The sequence below is a fragment of the Triticum urartu genome, chromosome 4A, assembly GCF_056163025.1.
Source record: "Triticum urartu cultivar PI428250 chromosome 4A, HENAU_Tu73, whole genome shotgun sequence".
In the NCBI taxonomy this organism is placed as follows: Eukaryota; Viridiplantae; Streptophyta; class Magnoliopsida; order Poales; family Poaceae; genus Triticum; species Triticum urartu.
Window position 1 is genome coordinate 88220287 of NC_141876.1, and position 19845 is coordinate 88240131.

Consider the following 19845-nt stretch of genomic DNA (forward strand, 5'->3'; position numbering starts at 1 on the left):
CCACATATGCCATGCCGACGTTGAGTGCCAGGATTTTAAGAACTTCCTCAAGGACAAAACAGTGAAATTCGTTACTCTAGACTTTAAGAACGACAGGGATGTCCTGCGTCAGATAGGTCTCGTTGTAGGCAACCCCTTCGACTTCCAGAAGAATCGGTTGGTGTCCTCTCGTCAGCCTTCAATGCTGACCCTGGCAGGAGCCATGGTTCATCCTTCGTACGGTAAACTAGAGAAACCCCCATACATGTTTCATCATCATGCATGGCAGCAGAATGTACTAGATATAGACCACATCCACTACGCTGCAATGGATGGCTACCTTTGCTTTAATATCTACAAGGTTTGGATGAAGAGCAACAACCAAGTGTGCGGTTCAAGCAAAGAAGTATCGACCAAGAGGAAGAGGGACAAGGACGAAGTCGAGGACGTGGACGAGGACTCCGAGTAAGGTGGCAGTGTCGTTGCTCATGGTGGTTCTAATGTAGTGTCTACCGGAATAGTTGCAAAGTTTAATTTCAGGTGTGCTTAATTTAATTTGAGGGGTTTGTTGTGCTGAGCCCCCAGCAGAACTATGTTATGTTTCTTCTCGTTACTTTAACTCTTCAGTACGTACATACTAGTATTTCTTACATTTCATCTTTTAGTTGGTATAGTACTACCACTCATTTCTTCACATTATATACGTACAATATATATGGCCAACATCATATAGCCAGCAGTTTAGTTGTCAAAGAATTTTAGGGTGCTTAGTTTTGTCAAAGAATTCCAGGATGCTTAGAGGGTGCTTGGATCCAAGGGACTTATTTTAGTCTGACTAAAAATAGTCTCTTTATGAGGCTAAACTTCCAAGCACCCCTGACTAAAGAGGGGCTAAAACTAGTCTTGAGACTAATTTTTTTAGTCAGGGGTACCCCTACTAAAATGTGGATTAGACCTCTCTCTACTCATTTAACTCCTCTCCTTTAACACAGGCGAGTTCTGGATTGAAGGGTTTGGAGGATAATAAATGCTCATTAACTTATTTTAGCCTTTTTAGTATTTGGATCCAAGCATGGGTGAGGCTAGCATGTTTTAGTCCCACTACTTTTAGTCATGGGACTAAAACGTATCCAAGCACCCTCTTAGTTTTATTTGAGGGGTGGGTTGTGCTGGACACCATTATTGTGACTAGCCTTTTTAATAGTACTATATGCATAATTTGGCGACAAGCGCTCTCTATATGTACCACCTTTTTTTAATTTCAAGTTTTGCTCCATGGTGCAATCAATCGATACTACTGCTGTACAAAAGTATACATTTTTTAAAAGGCTAGAGGGCGGGGCAGTCTATCTTGGTTGGTTTCACGAGAGGCGAGGGCCTTTGTGATTTGACGGCTCATTACTGCTGGAAGGCAGGGCCTTGTGATTTGACTGCTCGTATAAATGCGCCGACGACCTGATTGAGGAGGAGCAAAGAACCGTGCGGTATACTCAAGTTTTCCACTAGAGTAGTACTGCGACGGAGGAGCACGAAACACGGCAGCTCAGTGCCATATGGCGATAAAAATGATCTAATTTGCTAGTCATCTCATTGTTAGCATTGTTCTATTCATTCCCTCAAAAAAAACCATTGTTCTATTCATGCCTCGCAGAGAACGTGACACGTGCGGCGAAACACCCGAAGAAAAAGATGAAACACAAGAGAAAAAGAAGAAGGAAGATTATCACCCCAAATGATCTAATTCGCCGCGGAGTCGTAACTGCTTCTTCATCTCCTCCACGACCTCCATCTCCTTGCGCGTCTCCTCCGCCATCTTCCTCATTCTGTCCATGACGCGGGATTTCTCGACGCGAGCCTTCATCATCTGTTCCACGGCCGCATTACGTACCATGACAGCAGCCGGGTGCTCGATGCGGAGCTTCGCCAACTCCTCCTTCTATTCCATGACGAGGGCCTGCAGCATCTTCATCGAGGAACTACTATTCTCATGCAGCTTCTTCCAGCCAACGTTCTTCTCCTTCAACATGTCGATCTCGTGGCAGAGCTTCGCCTTGTCCTCCTGAAGTCGCAGGATTTCGCCGGTTGCCTTCTTCTCCGAGGCAATGCTCTTCTTCAGCAGCATCACCAAGCCGGCGGTCAACTCCCCTTGCTGATTGAGCTCAGCAGGCATGTCGTCGAGGCTCTCCTTCAGCAAGTCCATCAAGCCTTGGATGAACTCCTTCTTCTTATTGAGGTGCTTATTAAGTTGATCGGGCATGCCGTCGAGGGATAACGACTCCAGCTCCGCCGGCTCGGCATGTTCACCTCCGTGGCTAGGGCGCTCCTGGGAGCCATCGCCTGCCCGTGAGAGATCTTTCGAGGTCTCTGCGTGGCGGCAAGCCCTCTCTTTTTTTCTGTAGCCTTGGTTGCCGCTCCCTTGTTACGAGTAGTTCTCGACCTAGAGCTCTGCTCACTGGCCATGGCAACGACGGACGAAGAAGAAGCACTTATGAGGAGGAAAGGTAGAGTAATTTTCGGTTAGGTAGTTCCCCTTTTTATAACCTAAGTACTAGCACTAGTACTAATAACTACATAGTGGGAACACGTTCAGGTTTGGTACGTACTAGTAGGTGTAAGCAGGCTTTCGAATGTGATGGGAACAAGGTAAAGATTAATTGATGGTTTTGATTTCGAGGCCCGAAACGGCTCCCGATGAGTTTAGCGGAACATAAATTTCAAGTACTACACTGCTCAAATGCGTAAATATTATGTTACTGTCAAAAATTAGCACAAAATACGAAGGAGACCAATGGAAGTACTACTAGCAACCCACGATTTAACTACTCGCATGCGCGCAATGGAGTAATAATGTATTTCTTCCGCCCTCACGTCCACTCAATTTGCATGCGCTGTATTAATTGACCATCAATGAAGTGAACGACTTTACACGCATCAAATTATCACATGGGGTGGATCTTGGCACAAAATTGAGTCCGCCCATGTACCCGCGTGTGCGTGCGAGGGAATGAGTGCGTGTGTGGCGTGCGTGCACATCTTCGCTTCGTGCATGTACCGCCAGTATGGCTCAAGGAGGACGAGTACATTCTTCTGGAACCAGCAGCACGTCACTGTGATCAATCCACGCAAGGAGGTCGTGACAACGCCTCCACATGTGCCACATGGCTTCATGAATTGTAAGAGAGACACTGTGTAGCGTGCCATTGGTATTCTAATTTACATGTTTTGCACATACTCGAAGTACTAGTAAGGTACAATTTTGCAACCAAATTATGAATAAATACCACACTATAGCATGTAAGCTCTGAGTCATATATGCCTGATGTAGCCCTTCATTTAATTCTTATAGTTCATCTCATTCAGAATCAATTATTTTTTATAAAAAAGCTAAGAACACGGGAATAGGAAAAACATGGGATTATAGTGGAATGTCGTCTTGAATCCTACAGGATTGTACGAGTGTTTGATTGTGCATAGAAAAAACGCAGAATTCTTTCAAAGAGGTTTGAGTGGATGGGATGTTTCCTATGAAATCTAGTGCAAATGAATCATATGGAAAAATTCCTATGGTTTACAATCCTACGAATCAAACAACCAAGATAGGAAAAATTCCTAATGATAAGAATCCTCCAAAATTCCTTTGAGAATCCTTTGAATCAAAGAAGCCCTTAATCTATTTTATGATTCATGGAATTGTGCGTTGTAAAGCATAAAGTAAAAACAAATAATGGCAATTCAAATAGAAAAAAAGTTTGGGCAGTTATGATACAGAAGATTCTAGAACAAAAGAGAACCACTGTTGTTTTGAGGTTTGTGCATTATGCTTAAGTTCAACCATGGAGTCTGCTAGATTATACATGTGGCAAAATCTGATGGGGGCTAGAAGATGGTGCGAGGGGCCGAGTGGAGAGAGACTATGAAGGAATGCACAAGTGCGAGACCGATATTTAGAGAGAGGAGGCGAACACGTGCGCTGTTGCGCGCAGTGGCGGAGCCATGAAAAATAAATGAGCTAGGGGGCCAAGCATTGCTAATCCTTTACGAGGAGGGTCAATTCATGAACTTAAACCATTTTTAGCAGCAATTGTCTAATGATCACATTCTTATTAGCCTCGATATATAGTGATGTTAGGGGGAGGGGGCAGGGCCCTTACTGCCCCCTGTCTTCACCATTGTGCACGCGTCTGAGAGATGAAGCGGAAGGCATGGATGATGAGAGGGGGACGTTAGATATATAATTAATGTGGATGTATTAGCTATATATGTTAATCCTATATAGAGAGGTATAGATTGATCAATGTGGACGTGGGAAAGAGGGTGATACCTCACTGGATATATCGATTGATCGGTTTGTGTGGAAAACTATGAAAGACCTAGCTATATACACACATACATAGAGGAACATCGATCGTTGCGCATGCACGCGTGAGAGATAAAGAATGCCCGATATGATGGAGAGGGGGATGTGTGTGGGTGTGTGCCTTCATGGGAGACCGACCTGAAGAAAAAGATTGCATGCGTGCGATGGATAATGCCGACTGGTAGTGTGTGTGCATGCATGCACGAGAGAAAGTTAGTGGTACAATTATAAAGATAAGACTACTGTGTGGGTGTAAAAGAATAGGTGAGGTCATAATCAATGTAAAGTTGAATTCAAATATTTGAATAAGAGATCGTAATGTTTGAAACCCATTCATGCATGAATATGACGGAGATCTGCGCGGTGTGGTTTGGAAACGAGCATGTTGTAATGTATACACATTGAACAAGGTCAGACTGATTTGAATTTGAGATACCGATGGCAGACATCATTTGGCCACGTCGCATCCGTGCATGGACACACTATTCTAATTGGAGATGATGGGCGGCTTTCGCATCACATATCTATATCTATACCCCTATATATATACATATTATTTATATTTTTTATATTGTGTGCAGGTAACTTTAACTTTTAAAGATGGTCGTTGGATGAGGCGAATCCGATGATCCAAAGATGGCAAATTTGAGCACTACCGGTCATTGGATATCATCTAGATTCCACCAGATTTCGCCACATGTATAATCTAGAAGACTCCATGGTTGAACTTAAGCATAATGCACAAACATCAAAACAAAAGCACTTCTTATTTGTTCTAGAATCTTCCATATCAGAATTGCCCAAATATATTTCTACATGATTTGCCATCATTTGTTTTTACTTTATGTCTTACGACGCACAATTCCATGAATCTTAAAATAGATTAGCTTTCTTATAAAAACTAGATGATTTTGAATGAAATGAACTATAAGAATTAAACGGACATCTACATCATGCATATATGACTCAAAGCTTGCATGCTATAATGTGGTATTTATTCATAATTTGGTTGGCAAATCTCATGCGTGCAATGAAAGTGTACCTTACTCTAGTCTAAATGGTGTTTGTGTGTGTGTTGTGCATGTTGAGGTGCAAATTGTCTTTTTTTGGTACACGTTAAGCTTGTTCTTCCGAAATTTCAAGCCACACCTTGTTATGCCGAAAATTCAAGCTAGCGTCTCTGTCTATCGTGCTGCGAAACTCCCGCCTCTTCAACCCGCGCCTTGTTAGCCCGAAATATTTAAGATATATCTTTGTCTCGTTGTGCTCCAACAACTCCCTCCATCTCAACCCGCACCTTGCTATTCCAAAATTACAACGCACGCGAAAACTCCCACCTCTTGTGAAATCCCGACACGCGAAATGCCCGTGGTACCCCTAAACCGAAAGAACCGCCTCAAATCAGTGGGGGTACTTTCATAACTTACCCCACATTTCGGACAAGCGCGTCTCTAAGCCATGGTTCCCCACTGCCATCCCATCCGCCCACCCATTCATACACCAAGGCCGCGAAAACCCGCGACGAAACCCCACACCCTACTCCGTCTGCCACCCAGCCGAAGCCTCTTCCCTGACGAAGTGGTCCAGAGCAACACCTCGACGTCCATCATCCACCGTACCGGATGAGGATCCGTCGTCGATCTCATCGTCCCGCCGGTTCAGTCACCCCGTCCTCCACCTCCAAGGAGCTGCCCCGACGTTCCCCTCGTCTTTCATGCCACCTCCATTCCCACACCGCTGTCTTCACCTGCACCACCGGAAGAGCATCATCATCACCGTTTCCTCGGATGAAGCTGCGGCCTAATCGGCGCCACCAAAGAGGTTGCACACTAATCGCCACATTTTCTTCTTGATTCGATCTCACGGTGCTGCCGGCACTCGGTCCTGAGCCGACACGGCGCGGCTCCATCCACGGCGGTGTCGCCGACCACTTCCTCCACGGCGTCACTCCCTCGGCGGTGACGTCCACATCCGTAGGAGATGCTGCTGCTTTAGCTCTCGCTCACGCTGCTGCTCTGCTCTTGCTCTCGGTCCCCTACCTGGTCTCTCTTTCTATTGCTCTTGCTCGCGCTGCTGCTCTCGCTCTTGCTCTTGCTTGCGATGCTGCTCCGATTTAGCTACACTTTAGTCGACTGAATCGACTTTTGGGTCAGTCGATTTTCAGGGGGTGGTGGGGCTCGTCGGGGTGAAGGAAGAACCAGCCGCAGCGGGGAGGGGGGCTCGCCGGAGAGGTACCCCACTATCTATCTTAGGGTTCAGGATGTGGGCGGTGGTGGCTGGCGGTGGCGGGGCGTTGGCGTGGCGGTGGCGTGGGGATCACCGGAGAAAAAGCTTGGCTCGGGGGGCCTAGAGGGATGGCCGGGGCGGTGGCGGACCGGCCGTGGGGAGTGTTTTTGGGGCGGGCGCAGCGGCGCACCACCGGCCGCGTGCGGCGGGGGGCTGCTGTTTGGCTGGTGGTGGCTGGCGGCTTAGGGGGGTGGAGGTTGAAGATGAACCACAGGCCCTTGATTTCGTATCCAACGGCTGCAAAATCGACTGACCAGAGATGAAAAAGTCAGTCGATCGACGTGTAGCCTCACCTTGCTAGTGCCTTCAGTTTCGACAGCAAAATTCAGTTTCGACAGCAAAATTCAGTTTCGACAGTTAAGTTCAGTTTTGACAGTTAAGTTCAGTTTCGACAGTTAAATTCAGTTTTGACAGTTAAGTTCAGAGATGAGCGGCTGATGTATTTTACATCTAGCACTTTGTGGTTATGTATTTTACGTCATGTATTGGAGATGCTATTAGAATTACACTCAGGTTAACATTGTTCATTGTCTCTCTTGTCCTGCTTCAGCCTCGGCGTCGTACAACTCACCGGAGCTGCTCCAACGAAAAAACCCTCCATCACACTTGAGCAGTATCTCGGGCTCCATCTCCAGACGCCTAAGATCTTCTTCCCCTCCTCCGACAGCCAAGTCAGCCGGAGTATCCTCACCGGCCAACCCAATCACACTGAGATCGACATGGCTTCGCCAAAGAGGTTGTACACTTGTTGCATCTCTTTTTTACTCTACATGTTACATATATTGTCCACCGAGCACTCGTAGTAACGGGAAATACGATTATTTTATCCTACTATATGACAAGTAGTGAGGTACCAGGCAACTTAGCTATCCGTGATGGACTCTCTAGAACGCCATCATTATTTATCTCTGCGCGTTTGAGCTGTGCATTTGTCGATGGGCCTTGGAGTAGAGCTAGTATGGCAGTGGCCTGGGTCCAAAGTAATAGAAGTAGCACAAAAACATTTTTTTAGTGTAGGATTTTCCTTGCTCAAGCCTGCCTACTAGAATCGCCAGTGCTTGAAAGGAAAAGTGAATGAAAAACATCAGAATTGGAAAGTTTCCTATGGTACTACTTTTCATGAATTTGGTGCAAAGGAATGGAGCAAAGGAAAACTGTAGGATTTGTTCCTTTAGTGTCTCCTTGAAAGAAAAACTGTAGGAATTCTAATTTCCACTTCTCCTCCTTTCATATTCCTATTCATCAAGCACAAGACTAAGAGATAGTAGCATAATAGCATTATAACCGTATATTTTCTTGTGGTTTGACTTAACCTCACCATGCTTTTTTGCATCCTGTGATCTTCCAATTGTTGTGAATCAAACACCCAGATTGGCAGAAATCCTGTGTTTTTAAATTCTCTGTTTTGCACGTGCATTCCTATCCTATTCCTGTCTATTTCCTATCCCTGCATTGTTAGAATCCTCAAATTCAAACAAGCCCTTACTCAATTACTTCTGTTAGAGATATGTGTCAAAGAAAACCTTGTGTGGTTTGTCCTGCTCCTGCGGCGCTGTGTTCCACCCCAACTCAGCTGCTCCAATGATGGAAGGGTTCACCACAGCAGGGATCCGCTCTCTAGACTGTCTTTCGCCGCCTTAGATCTTCTTCCCCGCCGCCAGCAGCCACGACAACTGCATTACCATCATCAACTGAGCAGATGACCTTGAGGACTACACGGGTCCGCAAGAGAGGTCGCACTCTTCCGTGTCTACTTACGTTATGCGTCGCTTAATATGATGACATGCTACATTATCGTCGTGTTCACCTATTATACTCCGAGTCAAGTCCAAACTAATGCTGAAACTTGAGTTTTTAAATGGTTGTGGGGTACATATTGGGGCAGCAATCAGTACTATTTGTCTATATCTGGTTAATCTCCGGTGTCTACTATGAGCTTCATGTTGGGTGCAAACAAACATTAAAGGAGCCATTATCTGTATTTTTTAACTAAAGCTATTATCTGCCTGCAATCATTGGTTTTGGGTCTATCCACAGTTTGCTACCATCACTCTGGATTTGTGCATGCACTCCTTACATAATCTCACTATGTTTTATCCCTATGCATGCCAGTTATTGTACACAATGGAATTGATCATGTAGAGCAAAAGAGACGAGCCTTGCGTGGCAATAAAATTTCATGCAAACGTCGTTCCATGATGGGCGCAAAGGCAGCCCCCTCCACCCCTTTCGGATCGTAATCAAGAGGAAGATAACTATTCTGGGGGGATTCAGAAGGAGAAGACCACTCCTATTTACCCCATGAGGTCTTCGCTCTAACTTGGCATGCTGATGTTGGTAATATCATGCATATGGTGCCTTGCATTGCTTACTGTATACATTAAAGATGTCATCTGCTTAGTTTAGACATGCTTTGTGTCAATGCCATCTATTTAGTTTCTTTATCGTATATGTGAATCATGCAATGCCATCTTGTCTAGCCAGGCATCATATATGTGAATTTTGCAATGCCACCCTGGTTAGCCAGTCATCTTATATGTGAATTATATCATGCCATTATTTTTTATTACGTGTTAAATTTGTCAACAATTTTAGTACATTCAATTACTCTTCCTGTGCATCAGCCATTCGGCACGGTCATGGAAAAATCTGGAGTGGAAACAAGGTCTTCAGAGCAGACAATGCTATCTGACGAAGCGCATGTCTTGCTGATTACCAATAGCTCCTCAGAGTAGGATTCAGAGACAGATGACCAGTCATATTTGCCCCCGAGGTGCATGCCCTAACTTGGCAGGGTTATGTTGCTCATATCATGCGTATGGTATCTTGCATTGCTATGTCATTTGCTTAGTTTAGACATGCTTTGTGTGAATGCCACCTGTTTAGTGTCTAATTACCATATATGTGAATTATGCAATGCCATCTTGTTGCAAGACATTATATATGTGTATGCAATGTTATCTTGTTGCAAGGCACTATGTATGTGAATTAGGCAATGCCATGCTGTTTAGGCAAGCATCATATATGTGAATTATATCATGCCGTCCTTTTTTTGTATTTCTCATTGCTTTTGTCGACAATGTTTGTATATTCAACTGCTCTTCCTGTGCATCAGCCATTTGAATTGGTGATGGAGAAATCTGGAGTGAAAACAAGGTCTTCAGAGCAGACAATGCTACCTGTTGAAGCAGATATCTTGCTGGTTACAGATAGCTCTCCAGAGGAGGATTCAGAGGTAGATGACCAGTCCTATTATCCCCCTGAGGTGTATGCTCAAACTTGGCAACGTTATATTACTCATATAATGCATATGTTGTATTGCAATGCTTAGTTTTTACATCATATACATAATATTGTCTCCTTAGTTGACACATCATATATGCGATTGCCCTCTGCTCACTTCCTTAGTAGATAAATCATATATTTGAATTATGTCATGCCATGATGCTTACATAGACAGCATGTATCTGAATTATGGCATGCCAACCCATTTTCTAAAGACATAATATAGTTATATCATCTCATCCTGTTTACATAGTCATCATATTTTAAATTATGTCATTCTATCCGTGAATTATATCATGCCATCATGTTTCCATCGAAGGCATGTTTGTGATTTATGGCATGCCAACCACTTTAATAGACACATCGTATAGTTATATCATGTCATCCTGTTTACATAGTCATCATATTTTGAAGTATGTCATTCTATCCTGTTTAGTTAGCCATCATACATGTGAAATTGTGTCATGCTATCCTGTTTAATTAGCCATCATATATGTGAAATTATGTCCTGCTATTCTGTTTCCTTAGACAACATAAATGTGAATTATTTCATGCCCTATTTTCTTCCCTGCTATCCATTGCACCTGTCTATCTTACAATGTCTGTACATTCAATTACTTTTCTAGTTTATCAGCCATTTCAATTGGAGGGAGTGATGGCAATATCTGTGGGCGTAAAAACACGGTTTTCAGAAAAGATCGTGCTACCTGCCGATGCAGATAGAACCACGGTTGTACTTGCCCAAGAACCAGCCCCACCACACATAACCCACACTCATGCAGATTGTACCCCTACCCAGTTGGACAGAGAACCAGCTACACCCCTTCGAACCCCAACCCCAGCAGATAGACACTCGGTTCCCGTTGACACAGCACCGTCTCCACCATAGAGCACCCAAACACGAGTAGTTAGTAAGGCAACTGCAGTGCCCAAATCACGAGGACCACCACTCCGAACCCGAAGTCAACGCTTAAATCAGAAGAAGAATTGTTCTCAGGTCAGGTTCCGTAGCTATGGTTCATACTACTTTGCTCTTGCATCACTGTATTTACTGATACCAACTAATTTCAAATTTGAAGGATGCAATTGAAACTCCAATGGCGCAACAGGTATGTTTTAAACATGTTTCTTCAACGTGTTTGGCTGTTTGCTGTTGTAACTTGCTCTATGTTGATTTCAGTTTCAATTGAATAAACAGTTATGTTCTCATGCCATGCACATTACAAGTGTTGTTATTGCTATGTAGTTTCCCACACTTATATTCTGTCTATGCTGCTTTGTCTTAAATAGATATGATTCAAACTATATCTATCTTGATTTGGCAACATAAACTAGAATGATATAGACCATACAGTGACCATACTACATAGATATATGTTTGTTTCATGCTATTATCCTGTCCACCTTACTACTGAACTGGTTTACCAAAATGATTTTCATATACTACATTGTAAACCTGAGATGTGTTTGTTTGTTTCTCTTTTAGAATGCGGATAAAATATTGGAGAAGAGTACCCTATTATGCAATGGTAAAGGAAGTAATGCAAATAAGGTTCAAGATAGTGAGACATCCCTGTTGGTCTCCAAGAAAGCTGATAAAAACTATACTAAAGACACTGAGACAACCCCAAAGTCTTGTCTTGATGTAGTGTTCGAGTTACTGGCTACCACTGCTGGCACCAGCTCTTCGAACTTGTTGCCTGAATCAGTTCGGCTTCTTGAGTCTCAACTTCAAGTTGAAAGACATCGATCAGATGTTATGCAACAGGAAGCCGAAGGACTGAGGAAGTCCCTGCAGAATTCAGATGCATACTTTCTGGTGCAACAGCAAGCGCTGGAGGACTTAAGCGCCAAACAAGCGAAAGTTAATAAGCTTGCTAAACATCTTGCCAGCATTATGGGTACCCATGATATTGTTTCTTGAGCTCTTCTGAAGTGGTTTTAGTTCTGGACTTGTTTTGCTGCGGCGTTTATATGCTGCTGTGTTCCCTATATTTGCACTGGTGGCGAACTTTGATGCCCAGTGCATGTAATATGTGTAATAGCCGTGATAGCCTAGTGTAAGTTGCTTGCTTATTTATTTCCTTGTTGTCTTGTTTATTTGTTTGCTTGTAGTCAGTGCAGTTCTTTTTCTGTGGTTTGCTAGTGGCTGCAATAACCTATTTTTTAAAACTAGGCCACAATAACCATGGGCTAATATTTTCTGTAGTGACACTTGGCCTCCTACGGGCCGTAGAAACCGTGGGCCTTCTACGGGCTGTATAAACAATGGGCCTTCTACGGGCCATAGAAATAGTGGGCCTTCTATGGGCCGTAGAAACAATGGGCCTTCTACGGGTCGTATCATCAATGGGCCTTATACGAGCCGTATGATCGATTGGCCAAACATGGGCCAAACAGACCGCATTATGGGCGTAAACGGGCTAGAGTTGGAATCGTCCGTTCAAGGGCCGACCATAACGGGGCATCCTTAATAGGCTGTATTTGATGACGCTATGAAAATGGCCCAACGTATTAACGGACCACAAACGGGCCGACTGTAACCACGGGCTGAATTTGGCCCACAAGAAGAAAATGACAGTAACGGGCCATAAGTAAAAGAATGCTGGAAAATAGCCCAAGAATAAATGGGCTCTGAGAGGGCCGATAGATAACATGGGCTGGAAACGGCCCAACGGAATAAGGGGCCGTTAATGGGTATAAAGTGATACACTGTTCTTTATGGGCCAGTTTCACCACGGGCCGTTAATGGGTGTAAAGTGATACACTGTTCATTACGAGCCAGTTCACCAAGGGCCATTAATAGGCCAAGAGTTACATAGGGCCTCATTTGGGCCGAAGGACGTCATGGGCCATACATGGGCCAGAAGTGAAAACAGGCTGGAATCATATTGGATGGCCCAGATGACGCTACTGGGCCTCATTCGAATAGGGCGTAACGAGCCTTGGGTTAGCGGGCTGTAAATGGGCTATATGCGAACATGTCGTTAACAGGCTTTCCATGGGCCGGCCCGCCACCTTTTGACCAAGTCAAACGGGCCGGCCTTTTCACTGGAATGGGCCTCTGTTGGGCCGTGCCATGTGTCGACGTATCATAGGCGCCTTCTGTCCAATGAGTGGATGACATCTGTCCCAGCGATGAGCCGACACGTGTTTCCTCCAGCCAATGATGATTTTACATGTGGAAAATCCCCATTGGTCAGGGCTGTTAACGGGTTATCGGATCCAAAACCCGACCCGATAGCTTAACGGCGTTCCATTACGGTGGATGCCACGTGTTGGTCACCCTTGACGAAAGCATTTCTGTGACGCGCGATTTATCGTCATGGAAGTGGACACTTCCGTGATGATAATTTTGGTAATGTCGTGGAACACTTCTACGACAGCACAGGTATGACTATCTTGATTCTGTCATAAATTTGTCATGGATGTACATGCATGACAGAAAACGGGACCTACTATGACAAACACGTATCATCACAAAAGTGTATTTTTTTTGTAGTGCATCCTTTGGCTCGTACACCTTGTTGGAGAAGTTGATGAGGAGTTGCGAGTCTCCCTTGATGGTGAGGCGTTTCACCCCCAGGTCCACCGCAGCCTTGAGGCTGGCGATGAGACCCTCGTACTCTGCGATGTTGTTGGAGACCTTCTCGCCCCGCTAGAAGTAGAGCTGCACGGCATAGTAAAGTTTGTCCTGAGTGGGCGAGATGAGCACAGCTCCAGCCCCCACGCCCTGGCATGCGAACGCGCCATCGAAGTACATGACCCAGCCATCCGGCGCTTCACTCCCCGGCGAGAGGGATCGGTTCTCGCCTACTTCGAGCTCCGGGGTGTCGGTCCATTCTGCCACAAAGTCAGTGAGTGTAGCCCCCTTGATGACCCTGGTTGTGCTGACCTCCAAGTCAAACGCTTGCAGCTCGATGTTCCATTCGGTGACCCTTCCCGCAGCATTGGGGCTCCTGAGCACTCTCTCCAACGGGTAAGCTGAGCGACCTTGATGGGGTGACCCTAGAAGTAGTGGCGTAGCTTACGCGAGGCCACCAGGAGCGCGAGCAAGAGCTTCTGAGGCATGGGGTATCGTGTTCTCGCATCTCGTAGCACTGTGCTAACGAAGTACACTAGGTGCTCGATGAGGGTGGGAGAGCTGAAGGAGTTTTTGGCTCCTGGGAGCTGAGGTGTTTCCTGTGGATCCCCAGCTTGATGACTAGCTAGGGCAGTTGCTGTCTCGGGAGCATCGCCTTGGTGTTGTGCTGCCTCATCCGGCTTGGCGGCTCCATTTGGCGGGCCCTCAACCTGGCGCTCCTCTCTGAGGGCCACCAACGCCGTGCTGGCGGAGTGGGGTGTGGCAGATAGGTAGAGTACCAAGGGCTCAAGAGGACGAGGCGCCACCATCACCGGCAGGCTGGTCAAGTATCTCTTGAGGTCTTGAAATGCCAGGTCAGCCTCGGGGGTCCACTCGAACGAACCATTCTTCTTCATAGGCTTGAAGAACGACAAGGCACGCTCCCCCAACTTCGAGATGAAGCGCCCCAGCGAAGTCATGCAGCCTGCAAGCTTCTGCATCTCCTTGAGGATTTGTGGTGGGCTCATGTCTTCAATTGCCTTGACCTTCTCCGGGTTGGCCTCGACCCCCCTATGGGACACGAGGAAGCCCAGCAGCTTGCCGGAAGGGACACCAAACACGCATTTCTCCGGGTTGAGCCACAAGTCCACCTAGCGCAGGCTCGCGAAGGTCTCCTCCAGGTCCTGAATCAAAGTTCTCGCCTCCCGAGATTTCACCACAATGTCGTCGACGTAGGATTCAGCGTTTCTCCCGAGCTGCCGCCCCAAGGCGATGTGCATCAGCCGCTGGAAGGTCGCTCCTGCGTTGCGCAGTCCGAATGGCATGCAAGTGTAGCAGTATACCCCGCATGGGGTCAATAAAGCCGTTTTCTCCACATCTTCCACCACCATCTTGATTTGGTGGTAGGCCGCGAACGCATCCAGGAAACATAACAGATCACACTCGGCAGTGGAGTCGACAATCTGGTCAATGCGCGGCAGCGGGAATGGATCTTGAGGGCAAGCTTTGTTGAGGTTGGTGAAGTCGACACACATGCGCTCCTTCCCTCCCTTCTTCGGCACGGCGACCGGGTTCGCCAGCCACTCTGGGTACCGGACCACGCGAATGACACCTGCTTCCTCCAGCTTGCGGGTTTCCTGAACGATGAAAGACTGCTTCTCCGTGGACTGTCGCCTTGCCCTCTGCTTCACAGGGTGCACGTTGGGGGCATAACCTCAGATGATGCTCAATCACTCCTCTCGGGACCCCAACTAGCTGCTTGGGCTCCCAGGCGAACACTTCCTTGTTTGCCCGCAGGAAGTCCACCAACTCCCTTTCTTGATCTGGGACGAGGTCGGCACCTATAGTAAACGTGGCGCCTGAGGCCCCGTCCTCGTCGACCGGTATCTGCTTTGTCTCGGCTTGACCTTGAGTGAACATCAGCTTCTTCTTGGTCGGCGCAGCCCCCTTGGTCCTGGGCACGGCCTTGTCGGCCGGGCAAGCTGCCACCGTGGCCCTGAAGGCGAGTTTGAGGGCCGCCAAGGCTTCCTTGGTGTCTCCGAACATGGTGAGGACACCCTTGCTCCCTGGCATCTTCATGAGGTTGTAGGCAGGATGAGTAGCTGCCATGAATTGGGCCAGCGCCGGTACCCGAGGATGGCGTTGTAGGGTAAGTCAATGCGGGTGATGTCGAAGTCGATTAGCTCGGTGGGGAAGTTGTCGCGTGTGCCGAAGGTCACGGGGAGACGGATTTGCCCCAGGGGGTTGGAGGAGCCGCCGCCGACTCCGGAGAAGGGCTTGCTGGGGCGGAGCCACTCAAGCGGTACGTGAAGGAGGCTAAAAGCCTCCATGGAGAGCATGTTGAGGCTGGCGCCGCCGTCGATGAGGGTCTTGGTAACAGCTACACTGCAGATGGTGGGCGTGCAAAGCATCGGGAGCACGCCCGAACCGACGGTGGTGACTGGGTGATCCCCCGAGTCGAAAGTTAGGTCAGCCTTGGGCGCCACCCAACCTGGGGGAGCCCCCTGCCACGTGGAGGCGGCGCTGATCTGGCGAAAAAACGACTTGGTGTGATGGTCCGAGGGCGGCGCCTGCGAGCCACCGAGGAGACCTGCGACGACGGGGGGTGCTGGTCCCCCGAAGCGCGCGATGAAGAGGTCGCGCAGCTCCCCCCTGGAGGCCACAGAAGATGCTGGCAGATGGAGGAGCTAGGTGCGTGGCACGCCAGCGAGGGCCATTGGGAGCCAGTTGGCCATGACCTTATCATCACCTCGGCCTCCAGAACAGCCTCCTCGTACGCCAGTAGGAAGGCCACCGGATCCGCCGCACCATCGTAACGGGGCGGCATCTCGGCTTGAACTTGTGCGGCCACCGCACGCGTCGCAAGGCGGGGGTGAAGGCCCGGAGCCCCATGGCGCTGCGGAGGGCGCCCGTCGATCCAGTAGGAGAAGCGGCGACGTCCATGAGAGCCGGTCGGAGAGGCGAGGCCGTCAGGGGGCAAAGCTTCGGCGCATCCCTACCTAGTGCGCCAAATGTCGGATTTCGGGTTCCTGCAAAACCCTTGAGGTTCAAACACTGGGGTGCGCACGAAGATCTCTCCCCCTTCTCTAGCGCGCACACATCATGATCTCACGGCCTAGCTCGACGAACCCAAAGAACAAGAGACACAAGAGTTTCTACTGGTTCGGGCCACCGATGTGTTGTAATACCCTACTCCAGTGTGGTGTGGTGGATTGCCACTTGGGCTGAGGAGGAACAGTTACAAGGGAAGAACAACCTCCTGAGGAGAGGTTTTCTTGTGCTTGGTGAACTTGTGTGGTTGAGGATGGCCTGAATGATCTGTCCGTCCTACTGTGGTGGCTAGTCCTATTTATAGTGGCCTCAGTCCTCTTCCCAAATATTGAGCGAGAAGGGATCCCAGAACGACCAAATTCAAAGGGAGACAACTAGTACAAGTTATCCTGACTAAAGGTGGTCTTCGCCTGCCAAAGGCTCTGGTGGTGACGCCGTCTTGGGCTCCACGGTGACCTCTGTCCTACCGTCCTGCTGGTCTTGGTCTTGTTGCACCGATGTGGAAACCTTTTCTTGATGCCTCGGGACTCCTCGCCTGTGCTTGCCTCTTTAGCACCAAAGAGGAAATGAGGACACTGCGCGCTGGCGCCTGCCTGGATCCAGTCGTTACGGCTTGCGTCACAGAAACCTCATGTGGTGTCCCTTGCCTTGATCTCTCCGCCCCCTCGCGAGCCTGCCTGGTGAAGTTGCCCCCGAGGAGGTCTTGTGTCGTCCGCCTCGCGAGGCTTGGCCCCTCGCGAGGGTCTTGAGTGTTTATTGGTGAAGATGGGCTGTACAGGGCCGCTGGTGGAGCCGCGCTATGGGCCGCAGGCAGGCAAGTTTGGGGACCCCTGTTCCCAGGACGCCGACAGCATCGCCAAGCTTAGTTGCTTGCTCATTCTTGGATAATAGCTTGGGATGTCGGGACATCACCAAGCTTAGGCTGTTACATCCTTCCTTCATCCACCTTAAGATAACCCAAAACTTGAAAACTTCAATCACACAAAAGACAAAACTCAACAAAGCCTCCGTGAGATCCGTTAGTATAAGAATAATAAACCACTACTATAAGTGATGTATCAAACCAATTCATATTTTGTTTTTGTATTATATCTACTGTATTCCAACTTTTCTATGGCAAAAGATCATCAAAGAAAACCATAGAGCTATCAAAGTAAGCACACAACACAAAGAAAACATAATCTGTCAAAATAGAACAGTCTGTATCAATCTGACTATTTTGAATACTTGTGTAACTCCAAAAACTATGAAAAATTAGGACGACCTGAGAAATTTGTGTATTGATCTACTGCAATAGGAATGGGTATTTTACCACTCTCTAGTAAAAAATGAAAATTAATTTCGTGAGCACAAACTTTCTGTTTTTCAGCAAGATCAAACAACTATTGCCCAAGAAGATCCTTGTCACATTTCAACTTTCGGCAGACCCTTGAGGTTCAAACACTAGGGTGCGCGCGGAGATCTCTCCCCTACCGATCTACGTCCAATCTCCTTGCGTGATCTAAGCTGGAAACAACGAACAACACAAGGGACACAAGGTTTATACTGGTTCAGGCCACCGTTGTGGTGTAATACCCTACTCCAGTGTGTGGTGTGGTGGATTGCCTCAGGGGGCTGATGATGAACAGTACAAGGGAAGAACAGCCTCGCGAGAGGTGTTCTTGAGCTGGTGCGATGAACTGCTAGGGTGAGTTCAGTCGCCTCTCTCTCTTTCTCCCCGGTATTTCCTCGGGGAGGGAGGGATGACGTAGCACAGCAACGATAGAGTATTTCCCTCAGTTATGAAACGAAGGTATCGAACCGGTAGGAGAACCAAGCAACACAACGTAAGCAGCACGTGCACACAAATAACAACACCTCACAACCTGACCTGTTAAAGGGGTTGTCAATCCCTTTCGGGTAACGGTGCCAGAAATTGGCAAGTTGATGGGAGAAAGGTTGTAATAGATTGGATAAATAGATCGCAAATAAAATAAAGTGTAGAAAATTATTTTTGGATTTTAGGTTTAATAGATCTGAAAATAAAAGCAAGGAAAAGGTAGATCGCAAAGGCAAATATATCAGAAATAAGACCTGGGGGCCGTAAGTTTCACTAGTGGCTTCTCTCGAGAAAAATAGCAAACAGTGGGTAAATAAATTACTGTTGTGCAATTGATAGAACATCAAATAATTATGACGATATCCAGGCAATGATCATTGCATAGGCATCACGTCCAATATTAGTAGACTGACTCGTGCCTGCATCTACTACTATTACTCCACACATCGACTGCTATCCATCATGCATCTAGTGTATTAAGTTCATGGAAAAACAGAGTAATGCAATAAGAACGATGACATGATGTAGACAAGATCCATTTATCTATATGGCGGTAGATATAGATCTCGTCTTTTTATACTTAGTAGCAATGATACATACGTGTCGGTTCCCTTTCTATCACTGGGATCAAGCACCGTAAGATCGAACCCACTACCGGGAACCTCTTCCCATTGGAAGATAAATAGATCGAGTTGGCCAGACAAAACCCAAATATCAGAGAAGAAATTCGAGGCTATAAGAGATCACTCATAAAAGAGATCAAAGAAACTCAAATACTTTCATGGATATAAAAACATAGATCTGATCATAAACTCGAAGTTCATCGATCCCAACGAACACACCACAAAAGAGTTACATCATATGGATCTCCAAGAGACCATTGCATTGAGGATCAAGAGAGAGAGATGAATCCATCTAGCTACTAACTACGGACCCGAAGGTCTACAAAGAACTACTCACGCATCATCGAAGAGGCACCAATGGAAGTGGTGAACCCCTCCATGATGGTGTCTAGATTGTCTGGTGTTTCTGGACTCTGCGGTGGCTGGATGAATATTTCGTCGACTCTCCTAGGGTTTTGGCAATATTTGGGTATTTATAGAGCAAAGAGGCGGTCCGGGGGGACCCGAGGTGGGTGTCGGTGTCAAAACCGGTGGATCTCGGGTAGGGGGTCCCGAACTGTGCATCTAGGGTCGATGGTAACAGGAGACAGGGGACATGATGTTTACCCAGGTTCGGGCCTTCTTGATGGAGGTAATACCCTACTTCCTGCTTGATTGATCTTGATGAATATGAGGATTACAAGAGCTGATCTACCATGAGATCGTAATGGCTAAACCCTAGACGTCTAGCCTGTATGATTTTGATTGCCTCTACGGACTAAACCCTCTGGTTTATATAAACACTGGAGGGGCCTAGGGCTGTACAGAGGCGGTTTACAGAGGAAGGAATCTTCATATCCGAATGCCAAGCTTGCCTTCCATGTAGAGGAGAGTCCCATCCGGA